Source organism: Anolis sagrei, chromosome 1 (assembly GCF_037176765.1).
Source record: "Anolis sagrei isolate rAnoSag1 chromosome 1, rAnoSag1.mat, whole genome shotgun sequence".
Classification (NCBI taxonomy): Eukaryota; Metazoa; Chordata; class Lepidosauria; order Squamata; family Dactyloidae; genus Anolis; species Anolis sagrei.
The window spans coordinates 248,772,009-248,793,130 of record NC_090021.1 but is presented as its reverse complement, the minus strand read 5'-3'; the positions used below and the strand labels follow the sequence as shown (position 1 = coordinate 248,793,130).

Genomic DNA, 21,122 nt, shown 5'->3' with positions numbered 1-21,122 from the left:
ACACCTAGGAAGAGCCAAGTCCAACATTATCAAGTAGAGGCAGCAACAGTGGCTTCTTCTTTTCTTCGGGTACAAAATAATAGTTGGATAGTTCCATAACATCCCAGAGCCCTATAACAGGTGACCCAAAAGCATAGGTAAGTTATTAGAGAGTTACTCTACACCAGTGAGAATAATAGATCTCAGTCCATAAGGGGTTCTTTTTTATATCTCTTAGTATACAAAATTTATTAGAAATATAAAAATATCTCTAAAAGTGTATTCTCTATAATGTTACAATACTACTTAGGCAGAGGTATGTGCTGACTTCTAAAGCTGAATGGCACACTACTCATCTTTGTTATTTTTCTGCAGCTTAATCTATTGGGAAAGAGGGCCTGAGGGCATATATGTACTACAACATTGCAGGAGAAAATTTTAAAAGCAGTTTAACAGCTATGGCTTCCCTCAAGAAATTCTCATTGTGGTTTGGTGAGCGTGCTGAGAATTCCCTTTCTCAGAATGCTACCCCTTTCACGGAACTATAGTAGCAAATGCTCCTTAGGAGAATCAAACCCTACTTGAGCCAATTTAAGTCTATAATAAAAGCATATCATCTTCACTATTTTCCAAGATGTTGTAATTTACATATAAGTAATGCAAGGAAGGACAGGAAAAGAAAAGCACATCTATTAAAACAAAAATCCTAATTATAACATTAGGAACATCCACAAATGACCCATAGATGCATTTTATCTATTTTTGCCACTTGGCTTTTTCAAAACAGTAGTAGATCATGGCTCCTGTATCAATGGGACTGTGAATCTGCTTTGGAATTTTAGCTGAACTTATAGGATCTATCCAAAATGCTGAACATTAACGCAAAACAACAACAACAACAACAACAACAACAACAACAACAACAACAGGTTTGGATCCCTGGATAAATCCTTTTAATTTTGAATGAAAACTAAAAGGTGATTCATTGGAAGCCACCAGCCACCATTGATCTAAAGCAGGGGTTCTCAAACTGTGCTCTGCTGAGCCCTTGGGGCTCTGTGAGTGATAGCAAGGGACCGTCACCCAGACCCTTTCTCCCCCACCTCCCTCACTATCCAGACTGTTTTCCTTGCCACCCAGACCCTTCCCTCCCCCTCTCTGCTTCCAAAACCTAATTTCCCTCTCACCTCTCGGGGGTGCTTTGATTATGCTTTTCCTGTATAGCAGAAGTGAGTTAAACGGGATGGCACCTGGGGTTTCTGCTGCCATTGTTGTTGTTGCGGTTGTTGTTTCTGCTGTTGTTGTTGCTGTTACAAAGGCTAGGTGGCTATCTGTTGAGAGTGCTTTGTGCTTTTCCTGCATGGTAGGAGGGAGTTGGACTGGATGGCCCCTGGGGTTGCTATTATTATTATTATTATTATTATTATTATTATTATTATTATTACAAAGGCTAGATGGCCATCTGTTGGGGTGTTTTGACTGTGCACTTACTGCATGGCAAAAAGGTTTTGGACAGGATGGCCCCTAGGATCTTCCCCCGAAATGCTGCTAGGTTTATGCTGGCTAAAATTGTTCTTTATTTTAAATATTGTATTCTTTCTTTCTTTCTTTTTCTTTTTACACTGCAAACAAGATATGTGCAGTGTGCAAAGGAATTGGTTCATTTTTTTTTCAATTAGTTCAAACACTCTCCATCCATCTGCCGCTGGCCTGGCACATCTGTCAAATTTCAAAATCCAATACAGCTTGTGTGTCCAAAAGTTTACCCATGTCTGATATATATACATTATATAATGTATAATATAATATAATATATAAACATCTGTTGGGGCTCCACTAGAAACTTTTGCTTTAAAAAGGGCTCCATGGCTGAAAAAGTTTGAGAAGCGCTGATCTAAAGATCTTCACTTATTTCATTCTTGCACACAATAATGACAAGATTTTATCCCCTGCTGGGCAAGCTTACAAGAGTTTGTGCATTTTATATTTTATGCAAATACAACTGGTCCTTTGCAGAAGCAGAATTTTCACCAAAACTACAAAAAAAAGTGCAGAACAGCAGAAGCTATCAGGAATGCTTCAGTTGTGTTTTTAATGAATGGCAGAGGGTTGGACTAGATGGCCCATGTGGTCTCTTCCAACTCTATGATTCTATAATAACATGGCAAGATGTTTCAAGATACATTTTCTCATGAAGAGTTAAAATTGAGAACAGTCTTTATAACCTTTCTACATATACAGGCAGTCCTCGTTTTACAAACATCCGACTTACAAATGACTCATAGTTAAGAACAGGAATGAGACAACATGAAGTGAGCGAAATCTACCCCTCAGAAAGGAAATTCACTCCTGAAAGAGTTATCATGAGAAAACGGTGTCTTCACTGAAGCTTTACCACCAATCCTTGGTTCCCTAATAAGCCAAATTTTTCAACATCCAATTATCACAGGGACAGAAAGTGAGGCAAAATCTTCTGAACAAGAGCACAGACAGCAAAACAAACACCACAGGGATGTTAACCCTTCCCTATGCTGTCTATCTATTTATCTATCTATATTTGGATGGAGTTGCTTTTAAAAATGTACCTGTTCTGACTTACGTACAAATTCAACTTAAGAACAAACCTGCAGAACCTATCTTGTTCGTAACTTGGGGGCTGCCTGTACTGCCAACATATTTTATTCCTATGCCACAGAAACACAATGTGTGCACCATCAAATGTCGTTGGACTTAAATTCCCAGCAAAGTTAGCCCAGAATAGCCAGTAAACATAATGGGAGCTCTCACTCAACAACATCTAAAAGGCCATATATTCTTCACTCCTACACTATTATAACTATGAAATGCAAGAGATAAAAGTAAAACATTCCAGTAATGAAGTTGATATGGTAGTAATATTATGAACTTCCCTATTGTCTCAGGGATTCAATTATTAGATTGTACTCCACTTACTAGATTCTAGTGGAAGACTTCCTAACAGACCTTGAGTTGTCTTTTATTCTTGAGTGCACAATATAGAAGAATCGTCCTTTATCTTAAAATATTGGAGAAAGTGACCCTGTCTCCCACTCAATAATCTCACTCCTATGCTTGAATAGATCAAGAAAGAAAAGAGTGTATTGATTATTCAGTCAGTGATGTTTCTAGTCCAAACATAGAAAAATATGGACTTGCCTGGAACAAACTCAAGATAAGTGACAAGATTCTCGCTATTCAATTGCTCAAGATATTGTGCTGTTTCAAAATCAGCAAAACCTCAGATTTCTTCACGTTAATTCACTTTGGAAGACAAACCTTCAGCCCTAAAGCAACAACAGCTTTCACAGTTTCAAATGCAGAGTAAATGACATAGGAAATTGAATGACCTGATGATAGAACTGGACAATGCTTGATAATAAGGAGACGCTAATGATGCTGTTATTATTATTATTGTTGTTTTATACTGTTTTAATGTTTTAACTTGTTTTATGATACTATGTGTACTGTTTTGTTGGAAACCGCCTTGAGTCACCGATTGGCTGAGAAAGGCGGTATACAAATACAGTAAATAAATAAATAATAAATAATAAAGTCCTACTAACTCAGCAGAGAGCTACAGATAGGCAGTCTGCTGAAATGCACTGATAAAACAGATCTGACAACACCAAAACAGGCCATTGTTGTACTTTAGACCCACTGATAGGATTAAACTGAAATTCCAAAATACACACTGGTAATACTAGAATTAGGCTAACGAGAAAGTTGAAATTGAAAAAAAAATATGCTACTTTTCAAAGTCCGGTGGCTTTTTCATCAGTTGGAGATGATACAACAGGCTCCTCATATTAACAGTTTCTGTATCCCATGCAGTTTCAGTCACCCATGTCTTAAAGGGGGAGGGGTTGAAATCAAAAAGTAAACCCTGATTTTGCTACATTAATGTGTAGGCATACCCTTCTGTAGCCTCTTACCATTTCTAAGCTCCACAGGCTGTCTCTAGCATTCATTGGAGTTGTTTGCCATTTTATATAAGAAATGTCATTTTATTCCACCATTGTATATAATGGAACTTAACATGCACAAATTAAGATCACTTTACCTTGTTCTTGTGAGTCCTTGTATAAGATGACAACGGATCTAGCATCAAAGGGATGATGCTCCTCTACCCTGCTCCTTGATCTACCTAGCATTGTTATAAGTGCAGAACCAATTGTAAAAAGTGGTCAAGGAGTTGAAAATCAAATTGAAAGCATTTTCCCATTTGTGTTTTATAGGATGCCATTTTACCTCTTATGTCAGTCAGAACACTTTTGCAAAAAAAAAGATATAAAACAAAGACATTCTATACTTCTGTTACACGTACTTTTGCAAATAATAGTTTTTCCCTGGAACAAACAGAAAACTATGCATATCTGTTTGTTGGTAGGTCTAATTTATTTGAAGACAAATATAGCTTTGAACAATAGTATTTTTCATGTGCTGTGTTTAATTTCCAAACCGGAAACTGCTGTGCAGGATGGGCAATAGATCTTCTTTCAAATCTTCCCTATGTTCATATCTTTCCTTTGTTGCATGTGATGCTAACAAAATTCAAGAGACACTGCTCCTGCAAAATCATCACCTCTAATAACCCTTGTACAAATACACCAGCTTCATCGACAATACTTTATAAGATGCACAGGGCATCCTGAAATAAATGATGGTAGGTTAAATTAACTTTTGTGGTGTAAATTGAATTTGAAAGTCATCTTCAATAGTTCTTGGCACACACTCTATAGCAAAGGTCAGAGTAAAGTATGACAGGAGAACATTGCAAAATCCCCTCAACACAGAATCCAAGCATAATCTGGATCTGACACTGCGTATTGACTGAGTGCAAGCTTAAAGATATTCAAGTGCTTTGTTTTTTTCTATGTTGATGCATCAATGTCAATCACTATAACTGAAGAAACACCTCAGGCAAACAAAGGAGACGTCTTATCATGGTAAAACATATAGATGTATTAACACATTTGAAATATGTTCATAAAAAGCTGCACTGCCATGATTGTTACAAACAAAAACTAAATATTTCATCACACTAGAGAATAAATCCACTTTATATCTGGGGTTACTGCTTCTTGCAGAAGTCTGGGGTTTGTAGTTTAGAGAGTCTGTTAAAGGCTCCTCCCTAAACTACAAACCCCAGAATTCTGTAGGAGGCAGCATCCGGATTTAAAGTGGATTCATTCTCTAGTGTGATTATATCCTAAGACCAAAAATAATTATTTGTTTGATGGTTTATTTTTGTTGAAAAATTTGGGGCTTCTTAAAGGAGATGAAATGCATCTTCAGAAAAAAGAAATGTGTAGCCAGAAAGTGTGTGTGTGTGTGTGTGTGTGTGTGTGTGTGTGTGTGTATATATATATATATATATATATATATATATATCTCCATTATATGTTTGCATAAAAGCAGAACTCATTTTACTTAGGAAGTTAATGTCACTTTCTTTCTAATTAGATATGTTGTGGCAAGACAATCAGTTTAAAATGAGAAAGACTTGGGAAACCAGGAGCTGAAGTTTGGACCACAAGGAAAAAGGTGGGAAAGTTTGGCACAAGACCATTAAGAAGAGAGACAGCAGCTTTAGAAATTGTGAGTTGTACCTACAGAAAGGCTGTGATAACCTGCTATTTTTCCATACTACTAACACTAATACTAATAATGCTTTATTTATATCCCGCCCTATCTCCCCGAAGGGACTCAGGGTGGCTTCCAACAAATAAAACACAATGGCAAACATTCAATGCCAAGAATAAAATACAATAAGTCAAAAACAAAGTCAATAAAAATTATTAAAATAACAGCTTAAATGAGCATGACATAAAACATTCCACACATTTTAGTTACTTTTCTGATGTTTTCTTCTACCTTTGTGGAAAACTGCCTTCAAAACTAGGTGTCTTTTACAGATCAGAGGAATCTGGACTGAAAAGAGCCTACATGTGCTATTAACTTCATGGAGCAAGTTTATATATTCATGGGAAACAACACAGTGGAGAAACCATAAATGGAGACTTAAGCAACTCATGACAATGAATTGACCCAGACTTGGATTTTGGATTCTGATTTTTAATAGGCGTGTTTTAATCTATTGTTTTAATTAGTGTTTTAATCTTTTTAATGTATTGTTGAGTGTTTTATGATGCTGGCATTGTATGGTGCTTCTGTGAGGCCACCCTGAGTCCCCTCCCCGCCCCCTGAAGGGGTGAGAAGGGCAGGGTAAAAGTATAGGAAATAAATAAATAAATAAATAAATAAATAAAGTTATTATTGATTTGATTAATTTTATTATTAACCTTTTCTGCACTGAGATCAAAGCTTGGAAAAGTTTTTTTTTTTGAACAAGTTTCCAGCATTAGTTAGCCTGGCTGTGGGATTCTGGCTGTTGTAGTCCAAAAAGGAATTGTCTAAACTTTGTCTGAAAATACCACTAAATAACAAAGCTCATTCAAAGTGATTCCTCTTTGATTGTGTCATCTAAAAATTGCTATGCAAATTTTACTATTTAGAAACATGTTGTAGCCACTTTCTTCCCATCATGCAAATAGATCTTTTATAATGCTGTGATATTTGTCTTTCCCCTTTCAAAAATACTCCGTTGTGAGCTTCTTCATATATATGTTGCCATATAAGCACAAAAGCACCACAGGAAGTGAGAAACATTGTGCTAACAGGGCTATAGTATTGATGAATAAAAACCGTAACCCCCAGGCTAAGCTGCCAAATAAGTAGTGAATTAATTTCTGTAAAGTACTCTAACATTACAAAGGTGTGTTGAAAGGTGTCTGCTCATGTTTCAAATTAAACGCACTGCTGGTCAGCATTAGCACCTCCGCTTTGAACAGCAGCCATTTGCCTATCACACTTCAGGGGTTGGGAAAAACGGATTTTCCGTTCACACTGGAATAATTAGAACATGTCAGGAAGAATTAATTTCCTCATTTTTCAAAAGGATACACAGAAATTACCATGTTATTATATGACAGGGTCCCTTGGAGAATTGTATTAAATTTAATTTCTAGCGCAGCCCACACAACAAATTAAAGTCATAAATAAGATGGAAAGAAGCGGGACGCAGAGCATATGTTTATGGCAATGAGTGAAGCCAAGGGACCAGAAACAACTATCTTCATTTCATTTTATTTAAATCAGCTAGACACTGTGTATCTGAATGACAGCACTTGTTAATGGTGCTGAGATTATAGGCTCCTTAATTTTAGAAAAACAGAAGCAGTCAGTTGGTGTTTGAATGGGTGTGTTTTCTAGAAATCAGGCACTTGCTCAGATTTTTTCCTTGCATAAGAATGTGGTCATGCACCAGTACAATGTAGGACTCACCAGGTTCAACATTACACACACACACACACACACACACACACACATTACTGTTTTTGTTGTTACTGCTGATATTTAAAATTATATAATCTCATGATTAACTAAGAGAAGCTATACCATCAGTTACACTAGGACCAAACCTGGAAAGTTCCTCTTAAAAAGAATGAATACAATGACATACTGAAGCCATTCCAGAGCATCATCCTACCACTGTTCAATCATAGGCAGCTTCGATTCGCTATTAAATTCAGTCTTTTTAAAAGAAACTTTCCAAACTCTGAGGGGATCCTATTCCAAATGTCCCACAAACTCACACTGGTGACATTATCCTTGTGAGCCAATTATCAATCTCATTTTTAACAGGATCCTTGCAAGATTATGGAACCTTTAACTGAAATAATTTAAACGAGCTCCTGGCTAAAGCATTTTAACAAAGTAAAGGACAGTTGGATATCTTGCTGAAAGTTCAGTGTTGGTCACCAGGTCTCAAGAGGCTTAGGTACTGAAAACCAAATAATGCAACATCAAAACCATGTGTGCAACAGTTTGCTTACTTTTCCTGAAATGAAAGATAAATGACAGCTCCCCACCTCGTTCCACTGACTGGACCCAGTTAAATCTTTCAGTACTGGTAGTAGAACAGTATTTTTCCTCTTGAGACTGAGATCTTATCTACACTGCCATATAAAATACGAATTATCTGCTTTGAACTGGATTATATGGCAGTGCAGACTAATTTAATCTAGTTTAAAGCAGATCATCTGGATTATTTTATTTGATAATGTGTATTAAATGGCATTGTAGATCCAGCCTAAAAGTGGTGGATATCAGAGGGGAAGAACCTGGAAGTGCAACTTAATTGTTTTAAAGAGTGATCTCAAGCCTCTCCTTCTAACCAAATTCTGGCACATCATTGTTTCTCTGTTTTCAGATCAATTAGGAGGGTCAGGAGCGTATCCACATGACTCATGTATAGCAACCACCTGAACTATCATGGCTCTATCTCATTCAAGCTTGAAATTTGTAATTTGGTAATAAAGTACCTAGAATTCTCTGATTCACTGTTCAGGGGTGGGGATTTTGGATTCTCTAGCAGATAATTCTGACTTTCTTATCACCCTACAAATCCCAGGATTCCATAGGATGGAGCCAGGGCAGTTGAATTGCTATCAGATATCAGAATGCTTAAGCATGTAGTGCAGACAGACTCCAGCATTTAAATATTTCCCTGTAAAGTGAAGACATGAAGATAGGATGACTATTTTTCACAAGAAAAGTTATTCAGACTTCAAGATGCCAACAGAGTATCTGGGAATGCCCTGTAGAGAGCAGCTTGCCTACTTTCTTCAGGATCCTAGGAGGCCCCAAAACTCTTAATAGGTGAAAGTCTTCAGGCTATGGGTCAGGGAATGAGACCCAGTGTGCTTCCTAGCCTGAAACTGTAATGCTAATGTCCCAGTGACTCAAAGTCTCCTGAAATCTATGTTTGCGCAGCCCTCTTCTTCTGCCTAAGTAAAGCAGTGGCACTCACAAAGGGATTGCTCCTAATGGTCAGATTATACAACGCTAAAGTCAACTCAAGTGCATTTTAATAGTGTTAATAAAATTTTAATAAAGCTTTATAAAATATTAACAGTGCTGTAACACTCTTTAATACCTGCTTCTCTTTCATTCTCCGTATGCTTCAAGCTTTTGTTGCCTGTGTTATAGATTAAAATATTAAAATTGGATGTAATGACATGGAACAACATTACTTGTTGTAGCTATACTGTAGAAGGTAGCAAAGCAGACTTAAAATTCTACACTCATAGAGGCATAAAAGAGTATGAAATATTGAGCTTGACTGCTCTAAATTTGAGGAGGTAGGCCACCATAATTACTGATAATCTGAACAATGAAATTGCAAGTTAAGAGTAACACTATATGAAATATTCTTCAGTTATAGCGATTGCAGTAACATTGACCTTCATTTCCTACGACAATGAACAAGACGTTGCAAAGCAAACAGATATTATAATCATGGGCAGAAAGGGAAATGTTAACACCACTGGCTTCAAAAGAGCCATGTGATATTCTTCTTGATATTAACTGTCTCTCTCTGATCAATTTAAATTTTGTTATATGTAACATAAAACACACACACTGCTGCAACATGATGCTGAAGTAATCTTTCCGCCATCACAATAGCAGGCACTTGAAACCTCCAATATTGTTATTAGCCACACTAAAACCTCACTTGTTAGCCTGTCAGCCTTAAACAGGAGCAAGAACTTGTACCTTATAAGAAGTAGCTGCCATAGATGTGAGCACTCCCTTGGGTGCAACAAACTTTAAATAATTTGTGAATCAATTAACTGGCAATTCTGCGCACAGCTCAGATTTCACACTCCCAGGTCACTGCATCATCAGCTTGATATGAATCATAACATTTTGGAGAAAAGTTCATAATTGAAATCATTAATTAATTTAACAGGACTTTTAGTTATGCATTGCATTACATAGCTATAAAGGGGTAAGGATTAATTAGTTGTTTCTTTGGCAGTTTTCTCCACTTGGAGAAAAACTTAGCCAACAGTATCTTGGCATGTTCAGATCAGGAGCAGCTTTTTACACAATGTTTTTATGTTGTATATATATTGTAATGGGGAAAGTCAGAGTAGTATAGTGGTTTGAGTGTTAGACTATGACTCTAGAGACCAGGGTTCAAATCCCTGCTCAGCCATGGAAACTCATTAAGATAACTTTGGGGAAGTTTTCTCAGCAGCAGAAAAAGGCAAAGGCAAACCATTTCTGAACAGGTCTTGCCTAGAAAACTTTGTTCACCTTGGGTACCTATATGTCCAAAACAAATTGAAGGCATATAACAATAATATTGTAATGGGAGGGAAAACCATAGTAATTGCTTGTTGGTGTAGCATAAAAATCTTGTTTGAATTGGAGGCCCATTATTTTGTATAACTCTAATCTCTCTTAAAATATTGCTTATTATGCTCAGTATGGGTTGGAACACACATCAACAACACATCCACTCCAACGAGAGATGATTAACATATGCTGGTACATGACAAGAGCATTTCAGTGAAACAGGTCTGATTCTAATAGCTGATAGAACAACCTTCATCAGTGTACAGGAAGGCTCAATTCCCACCTCATCCTCTAACCATATACATCTTCTGTAGAAGCCTAGGAAACACTCTGGGAGCAGATTTTTTGGGCAACCGAGGGGCTGGAGGCAGGAATCCTGTTTGACTATGGGAAGAAACTAGTACCACATTGGTTTCAGGTCATGCAGTCTTCTCTTCACATTTGTGGTTTTGATTTTTGTAGATTTGATTATTCACAGATTTGATTTAAATGTTCTCTCTAGAAATCTCTAGTTTCCCCCCATGCAACTCAATGGTTAACTTCTTTATGCCATGCTGGTGGATCTAGAGATTTCTAGAGACAACATCTTTCTAGGGACTTCATCTGAAGAGTGGGGGGAAGTGAAGGGAACAGTCTTACCCTGTTCCTTCCCATCTCTACCCATCTTCTGGAATGTCCAGCCATCTCATGCCCTTACCACATCAATGCCCATCTTTCCATACTTTCTAACATCCAATTCCTGAAGACAGCTTTAGAGCTCTGAGCTACAGAAATTGAGCCCCACAAAGTCCCACCAGAAGTGCCCTTACATCATGTGATGGCCTCAGTGGGATTCCCATGAGGCTCCATTTCCAAAACTTATGGAAACAAATTTCAAAACCCATGAAATGAAGTCCTAGGAATTTCTAGGTTCTCCAGTATGATTTTATGGTGAGTTTCCAGCAGAAGTCAACCACAGAGTCAAGCTGAAAGGATTAGACATTCCCAGAGAGGTGTTCTCTCAAATAAAAAAATAACAATTTCTTTGTTTATGGATTTTCAATTTCACGGGGGGGTCCTGTGCTCCTAACCCCAGCAAATGCAGAGGATATGCATTTAACTCCAGCAGAGTTCATATTTCAGCTATATTTATTACAAGATTCTAGCACACCAGAACTTGTGTTGGGGAAATATCAGATGGAGTCTAGCTAAAAAGTAGACTAACAAATGATTTCTAGATCTGAAGATAACATAGAACAGGCAAAACCCAGTCTCTATGAAAGCCTCTCAATTACATTTTTTTTGGGGGGGGGGGGTTGCTGTGAACAAAAAGTGCTGGGTTTTTTGCTGCTGACTCATCTCACCTGGCTTTGCCTTGACATTTTCTCTGCTTCACCCATGCACTACCACACCCACATCTAGCCTTGACTTCTCCTTAGTGTTTACAGCTAGATTATGCAGGTTTCTCCAAATCCACCATGAGGACAGAGACCCAAAGAAAAATCATGCAGACTCAAAGCAAGTGCCACATATTCTTTTTCTTTTCTTTTCTTTTCTTTTCTTTTCTTTTCTTTTCTTGTATATACTACTGGGAGATAAATTCACAGCATTGAAACCACATCCATAAAGATATAGGACAAAGATTTTAAAAATCACACAGCCAAAAAACCCAGTGTACATAGTTGGGTCACATTACAGGGAAAGCCTGAGTGAATTAATACATCTTGAGCATAATCATTGCTGCCAGGCTAATACTAATGGGGAGGGATTTCCACAAGGCAGGAAGTACAATACTAAAACCTCCATTCTTGGAAACCATTTGGCAAGAAAACAAGCCAATGAAGCCAATTAAGATCACTTTACCTTGTTCTTGTGAGTACTTGTATAAGATGACAACGGATCTACAATCAAAGGGATAATGCTCCTCTACTCTGCTCCTTGATCTACCTAGCATTGTTATAAGTGCAGAATCAATTGTAAAAAGTGGTCAAGGAGTTGAAAATCCTCGGCAGTCCTGCTGAGGCACCATGAAGCACGTGGATTCGAGGACGATCTAAATAGATTTCTCCCAATTACTTTTGGCATATATCTACCAATAGTAAGTTGATCTATTAGCATATTGGCAGATAAGGCTGTTGTTTTGAGAATGGAGTTAGATGCTGTTGAAAAAATTGATCCACTCAGTTCCACAGCTGCATTTAGTACCAGCTGCTAAATGCAGATTTCCAGATCAACCCCACCAGGCCCGTAGCCAGGATTTCATTTGGGGGGGGGGGGGGGGGCTGAATTTTTTTCAGGGGGGGTTGGGGGGGCTGAGTTTCCGGGGGGCTGAGTCTGAGTGAAAGAGGATCTAGCCTAGCAAACCTTTTGTATCGTTACCCCAATACCCCCATGCATATGGGATATATTGAGTATGGTGATCCGATCATGATATGAATAAACATAACAGTTTAAATAATGCACCAGTAAGGCCTTTTCGCAAACCACCATGAGAATTTCGGGGGGGGGGGGCTGAAGCCCCCCCGGCTATATGCCTGAACCCCACAAGGGAACAGAGTGCAGTACACTAGGGTAGCCCATTTTTGAGTTCACCAACATGTTTGAGTTCACTACCACTATCAGATTACTCCAGTTCAGAAAGTACTGTTTCTTTTGTACCAACCAAAGCTAATAAATATGACACTAAAACCACTGTTCCTGAAGTGAGATGGATCCTAAGTATTTGCTTCTTCAGACAGAGTACAATATGGCCCATAGAAGGCAATTTATTGTATTGGCCTTCATCCTGTGTAGCACTGTGTCCAGGCAATGTTCCAGGGGCTATACTGACACACCCAGTTCAGATGGTAGAAAAACAGAGTTGAGTTTCATCACATATAGATTTACCTACACATATGTCCTCTCAAACTGCTTGGGGAAATGCTATAGAGTGAACAAGTCAAAATCATGTGGCTATTATCATAGGGTCATTACTTTAGAGATTCCCCAAAATGTGTTTCAGCCTATGGGAACAGAGTTGTCTGTAAGCTGAAGTCCATATATTGAATCATAGACTACCACACAATTGATTTTCCCACTTAACGCTCAAAGTTTTTCCTACTTTCTAAAACGGGTTCATTCGTCTATTGGTACATGAGCACAAGTGATTTGGCCAGAGTAGCAGAACTACATTGTACATCTCAGTGTTTCAAATCATTATACAATACTTAATCCAGTGTAGAATTCAGATGGGCATTTCCTCACATACATGCATTAAAATTGAGGGGTGAAAATATTTACAAAATATTCCAACAATGCTGAACAGAACATGATGTCCAATTCACCAGGTGACTCAGTTGAGGTTCAGAGTGGAGCAAAGCCATCTTACAACATTACAACTGCTGCAGTGTTTTTCTGGTATCTTGTGTGAGTGTTCAGGCCCATTGTCTGATTGTGGTGTTTCCAGCCAAAGGGTTTGTAGCTGAGTCCTGCACAACCATTGGCAGCTCGCTATCCACTCACCCAGTCAGAGTGGCTCAGATGTGGTTTCAACTCCAGTCAAATGACTAAATATTTAAGTCGGCACCAAAATGAGCTCTCCTCAGTTCACTCCAACCTTTGTCTTTTAGGGTAAATTGTATATTGTTAATTTTCATAACTTGTTGGTGGCATTTGGCATGGGTTATGGATCCAGGATGAGGTGATCAGTGTACTCAGGCATTGCTTATGTAGGGGGACCCATTGGGGAACACAGAGCTAGTATTCAGAAGTCAGTTTTGCCCAACAGAGGGCAGATACTTGCTACACACAACCGGATGACTAGGGCAACCCAGTAGCTTCCTCTCATGCCATCTGGGCCAGATCTGCAGGATCATTGATCAACTGGCAGATTGATCAATGCTTGGATCTAGACCCATATATGAGCCCACCCATATCTACAACTATAACCAAATAAAGTTGTAACCTGTTTTGTATCCAAATTATAGGGTCTGCTTAGTTGTTGGGGGTGTCACATGCAGAATGTATCTCACACCTGAATTATTTGCTCAGCAATCATATGTTTCAAAACACTGAACAAATTAATGCTGTGAACAGGTTTTTTTCCGGGGGAGGCAGCTCATATATTTAATTAAAGTTTCCATTTATCCTCTTATCCTTCATCCATCAATCTACCACTTTTTCTTCAGATGTCTTTCAAACTTTCATCAAGACTTCAAACAAGAATTTAACTCTGCTTTCCAGCCCTGTCTAAAGATCCACAAAGCCCATTCCTGGTTTTGAAGCAACTTCGTTATTTTGCACCTAATTATTTGCACAAAATTATTTCTAAATCAGTGTTCTGTTTTCAGATCCATTTTGCTTACTTCATTTTATCCCAAGATATATTTTGGTTAAGTGGTAGTGAATTAAAATTTCAACACAAAAACAGGTGATATTTTGTGATTTCTGATTATCTGAATGTAGAGTACTCAACGAGATTTTATTTTGGAGATATTTGTAAGTTTTAAACCCATAACTGAAGTGGCATTTATGGAAGGGGGTGTGCAATGGATGGATGGGTGTTCAAGTGATTAAGTGAATGAGTGCGTACATGGACAAGTTTCATGGTGGAGAGAAAAAGCATGATATAAATAAACATCAATATAATAGTAGTAGTAGTAGTAGTAGTAATAATAATAATAATAATAATAATAATAATAATAGGCAAGTACATGAGTGAGTGGATGGGCAAGTGAGGGAAGTGGGCAGGGGGGTCTTTGGGCAGACAAGTGGATGGGTGAATGAGTGAGTGATGTGCCCTTGCTAAAAGGGGCCAGCAAGAGGCAAAGCTCTACAGGGCAGAGCAGAAAGACATGTAGAGGAAATGCTGGGGAGTGTTTTCAAAATTGCTTTATGACAAAGGTACTGTTTCGGAACAAATAAAGGCTTATTTTCCCTCGCATATTCGTCGCATCTCTCTTTTTTAAAAAAAAAGCGGGAAAGGTGTGACTATTATGCTATGAGATATGGTAATTATTATATAGATCAAACTCCAAACAGTGGAGTATAATATGAATAGTCTTTGTTGTAATTTGTTTATTGTTGTTTCTGAGCTCCTGCTCAAATTGAAAGGGCACAGAATAACAATGCAGTGTTAAAAACAGTATAAATCATTCCTATTAATGATTACCTATTGGTGTTTGGAAAACAAAACAATTTAATTTATTGTACTTTTGCCTTTGATTTACTGTGCCTATCTTTTTCTCTGTTAAATTACATATTTGAGTAAAATATAGCCTTTAGCCAGATGCAACAATTCCCCAACAGTGTGCACTATTGCAGAAGTGCTTAGCTTATAGCGCTTTGGATGCCATGAACTGTAACTTCCATCAACCTCCTCCACAGAGCATCCTGGCAAGGACTGACAGAATGTACATTCTTGCAACATACAGAGTAATTTTCCATTGTACGGCTTCTTTATTTATTTTTGATATCTTTATGGGATCGGACTGAAATTGTTTTCATCCATCTACTTTTTAAAAGATCAACTTTTAATATTGTAGTCCCAAACACTATAGGTAGTGAATTTTCCTTTTAAAAATTGTATGTTATTTAGCCAAGATTATGCTGGCTGAATACTATAAAAGTGCAACAATACCATGTCTAATCAAGACTTCAGAGATTACTCTAAACAATAAACTGACCAATGATCTACAAAGGAAAACACTCATTTACTTCATCAGTCTTATATGACACAGAGGAATACACATTGTAAAAATCTTATTGGGTAGAAACTTTTTTCTGTATTTTTAAAAATAACACTATGAAACACGACTTCTTGTTCCTGGGTTACATATGTCATTTCCTGATTGGTTCTATCACAAAACATGGAAAAGATTTCTCAAACTGCAAAAACGTTGTTTTTGCGGGACATGCTGCACCACATTTTGCTATAGTTTTTCAATAAATATCTCATAGAGTCTCAACCAATTCAGTATAGTTTGTGGCAGCCACAAAAATGAAGTGTCTGGAGTATAACAACTACTTTAAAAGTAAGTGCCATACAATTAACACTTGCAAACCAGGAGCAGATTTTTTTTTCAAATTTTATTACATAGTGTAGTTGTATAAAAATTAAAATGACTTGCTGGATACTGCCATTATTGGTCTCATTTTTAGATTCTGATTAAATAATGTGTATCTACTTTCTCACAACTTCACTATTATTTTAAAAGACCATCCATGAAAGAGGAACTGGGACAGGAGATAAATGGTTCAGTGCTGTTCAAAAAAATATACTGTATTTTCTAAATAATATGTTAACAAACCCCCAGACAATAGGATTGGAATAGAAATTATCCTCAGGCAATAATGTTTTTACATTACTTTTATATCACAAACCATCAGCACATTTTATTTAAATCCTGGTAGTCTGTTGTATAAATTGTTCTTAGACAAATTTTACATTTTACTCCTTTTAATTTACTTTCAGAAACTATGCACAGGAAACACTTTGAACAAATATGGCAACATTACCTCTAGCTTTTCTTACACTTACAGAGGGAATCTGTTGCATTACTATTTATTCTACTACATACTGCTCTGTTGTTGTATAATTGTGAAGACTGGCCTCCCAGTTGTTTTTATTTCTCAGACACATTCTCTTTCTCATTTACTGACTTTGCAAAACTCATCAACTCACAGAAGTTAAAAACAGGGTTTTTGCAAAAGTTGCTTCCATAAATGAAAGGGTTGGGATAGTAGGATAGCATTCAAAGAACGCTGGGCCCAGGAAGGAAGGAGGCTGCATGAGGAAAGAGGCTGGAGGCAGCCTCACCAGAAGTGCTCACCAGCTGCTTCACTCAGCTGGAGGTGGCCTCACCAGAAGTGAAGCCAAGTGAAGCTGGCTGCAGAGGCCTGTGGAGACCTGCACTAGCCTGCGCTGGCAGATGCAGGAAGCAGAGGACATAGCAGAGGAGAACCTTCAGTCATAGTGGCCTGCCTGCAAGGATTGGACTAGATGCTCCAAGGGGTCTCTTCCTACTCTCTTTATTATTATTATTAATAATAATAATGATGATGATGATGATGATGATGATGATGATGATGATGAGGCTGGGTGGCCATCTCTCACGGGTGCTTTGATTGTGCTTTCCCTGCATGAAGGCAAAATGAAGGGGGTTGGACTAGATGGCCTTTAGAGGTCCCTTCCAACTCTAGGAGTCTATGAAAGGAGTCTTAGTCGACCACAAGCCAAACACGAGCCAACAGTGTGATGCTGCAGAGGCTCCACAGTCACCTACGGACCCACAAGAATACTGATCCTGGAAGACTATCCTACTCAGCCAATGAGGGATCACCTAAGTAAAGTAAGTAAGTAAGCTGCAGCTGAAAAGACCAATGCCATTCTAGGCTGTGTCAATAGGAGAAGCCTGAGAGAAGGCGAAGGAAAACTGATACAACACATTACTTCAGCTGTTTTTTAAATTGCTTTTAATGATAATTATTTAATGCAACTATTTATTTTAACTTGTTGTACAATGTTTAGTATTGTCTTTTGTTTTAAAATGTTATGGTTTTTTGTTTATATAGGCATTAAATGTTTGCCTGTTGCTATGTTGAAAGCTGCCCTGAGTCCTCATCATTATAAAGTTATTGTTGATACCATATTGTTTTTGTTGACTCTCCTTTTCTATTGTAGCTGTGTCAGAGAAAGAAACTCCTATGAGGTGAATGGAGCTCAAATTTGCGGAATGGTGCCTTCAGCCCAAAATTTGTTTGTGCCAGCGGCAGACAAAATGAAATTGAACTCAACAACCATTGCAAAATCATAATTGGAAGGCTACAATTAAAATATTCCATATAAAATTCCAGTCTCCTTTAAAAACTGATCTATCTATGAATATGATCAGGTCTTATAAATTGGGAAGAAAAGTACACTTTTATTTCATAAATGTGAACAGTACAAAAGAAGTTATATCCATATTTAGTCATAGCTGGAAAGGCCAGTTGAAATCAATGGGAATTAGAATGGCCACGATTAATTTGTATCCCATTAATTTTAAAGGGGCTGCTCTGAGCCTGGGTAAACCCAACCCAATTTATTTTCATTTTATGTTGTCTGAAATGTATCTGTAATACCGATTGGCTAGGTCTACATTATTCCTGCTTGTTAGTTTAATACACAAAAAAGTGGTATAGTAATTTGTAACCATCTACTCTAATTCAGAATTTATCATTTGACACCAAGATCAGTGCTACTGAAAATTATTTTTTCAAGTAATGGTCCCAGAATTCTCCAGAAAGAATGAATGGAGTTGTAATCCAGGGTTTTTTTTTCCCCCTCAAAGTCTGGCACAGTGAGTGTGCAAATAAGTTACAGTGAAATTGTTTTTCTCCACAAGTCATCTATACTCAAGAATGAGCTGGTTTCCCAACCTGTGACCACGACAGATGGGGATACAATAATGTCTACCAATTGTTTTTCCATACCACATTATTTCCGAAAATTACTCAAATTAAGCTAGGTCTCACCTACAGAACAGTGCACATACAAGGTGGGATAATGCTGCTTTCTCCGAACAGTTGGAACATTCTATCAAATTGAGCAAAGCTTTTTCAGTTTGCATTTACTTTATATTACATAAAATGCCACCAACTTGGAGCAACAAAGACAATAATTGGGGGAAGGCATGTGAGGCAAACTTCTCCCTTCAAATATTTAGGTGAATGTGTTACCTGGCCCCGTTACAGGCTGATTCTGTTCTCTAACAGTGTCCCGTGAGAGTTGTCATCAGAGGAGAAGCCAGCAAGACAGCAACTAGCAGGTCTATTAAAAAACAAAGACAGAGAAAAGGTCACAGGCACATAACTCCTTTACTTTGAAAAAATGCATGTAAACGTGTTTTTGAGAAATACAATATGGCTATTCAGTAGAACTTGGAAGCTGTCTTTTCTTTTCAGACCAAAAAATTTAAACTTCATGCCTTTCTCTCATTTCCACCACTTTCACAGGTCTATTTGGAGAAGACCTACTATGGACCCTTTCACATAACCTGGCCATATAACCCAGGATATTTATTTATTTTATTTATTTATTTGCTTTATTTCTATACCGCATTTTTCAGCCTAAATCGGTGACTCAATGCGGTTTACACAGTGCGAATTATCACAACAATAACAAATAATTAAAACACATCATATACAACAGACAAACAGACAAACAATATCAAGGTAAATAATACACAATATCTTCTTTATATAAATAATACACAATATCTTCTTTGAACTGGATTATCTGAATTGGATTATACTGTCATGCAATCCAATTCAATGTGGGTTTTATACAGCTGTGTAGAAGGGATCTATGAGGCTGCCTCCAAACTATCCACTTTCCTCCCTGGGGAGGTTAGGATGTGTCACTCCTTGCTTTCCTTCATTTCACAGGAAAATTGAAAGTTAAAGCCCTAAATGGTTCCGGCCCAGTTTACCCGTCCGAATGTATCTCCCCCTATGAACCATCTCAGAGTTTAAGATTGTCAGGGGAGGACCTGCTCTCAGTCCTACCTCCTTCGCAGGTGTGACTGGCAAGGACAAGAGAGATAGCCTTCTCAGTGGTGGCCCCTTGTCTGTGGAATTCCCTCCCCAGGGATTAGATCAGCTCCCTCCCTTCTGACCTTCCAAAAGAGAGTGAAAATGTGGCTTTGGGATCAAGCCTGCAGACAACAATTGTGGTGCAGTAGATGGATATTGAATTATGTGCAATGATTATTGCAATGGCCCAGATTACAATTGCAGATTTTTTTTATTATTTTTTTATTTACAACATTTATAGCCCATCTTTCTCAACCATATGCCGACTCAAGGCGGGTTACAGATTGACACGATTCGATGCCATGGGTTCATAAAAGTGCAATTAAAAACAGTCAATATAACAATATAAAAACATATATAAAAACGATTAAAACAAGTAGTCACCGATATCATCTTGATAAAATCGTTTTCCAGTAACATCATCTAGCTATTCCATGTTCATCATTCATAGTTTCATGTTATCTATTCTACTGTATTCTCAAAAGCTTGCTCAAAGAGCCAAGTTTTTACCTTTTTTCGGAAAGTCAGGAGGGAGGGGGACAATCTAATATCCCTGGGGAGGGAGTTCCATAGCCAGGGGGCCACCACTGAGAAGGCCCTGTCCATCATCCCCACCAATCGCACTTGCAATGCAGTTGGGATCAAGAGTAGGGCCTCCCCAAACAATCTTAAGCTTCTAGATGGTCCATAAGGAGAGATACGTTCAGACAGGTAAGCTGAGCCAGAACCATTAATAGTGTGGTTAATAGTGAATGTAAGGTTTTAAATTTTAATGTGTTTTAAATTGTTGTTCAAAATGTTTAGTTTAATTGTACATTGTTTTAAGGCATCAAATAGTTGCCTATATGTAAAGCCGCATTGAGTCCCCTCCGAGGTTGAGAAAAGCAGGGTAAAAATGTGGCAAATAAATAAAATAAATACATTGACTGCTTCTTATTCCAACAGAGTTTTAGGAACTAGCCGCAATGGGCTTTAAATAATTTGCTGTTTTGTTGATTTTTATCTTCTACCTTTTAAACGAATTTAAATGGTTTTAATTCTACCGGTTGTTTAATTGCATTTTAGAAGTAACTTCTATGAGCAAACGAGCTTTCACTCATGAAGTGGGACCTCCCTTTTCTCACACTCCACTATGCCCCTTCATCCTAGATCTCCTAATTAATTGGTGCAAACAAGTGATTACAGAGGAAAATTAAATTCATTCAACCAGTGCAAATATTCTGCTCCCAGAACTGTTGGATCAAAGCTTTTATCTCAAAAGCTAATGAAACTGAATAACCTTTGCAGATACTTTGACTTATTTCAGTCACAGGCTCACAACTGAACGCTTTTTTAAACTGATTTCTAAAAATCTGATTATTATTGCCACACATTCAGAATCACTTTGG

At 37.7% G+C, this 21,122-nt stretch overlaps 1 protein-coding gene across 6 annotated transcripts in view; it reads right to left on the bottom strand.

The window, feature by feature from the left end:
- Positions 1-21,122, bottom strand: part of SOX6 (SRY-box transcription factor 6) — a 521,576-nt gene that overhangs the window by 384,610 nt on the left and 115,844 nt on the right. For all 6 annotated transcript variants that reach the window (XM_060767625.2, XM_060767634.2, XM_067462638.1 and 3 more), the window contains one exon: positions 18,880-18,970. The gene's annotated coding sequence lies outside the window, so the exon portion shown is untranslated. The remainder of the gene's footprint in view (positions 1-18,879; positions 18,971-21,122) is intronic.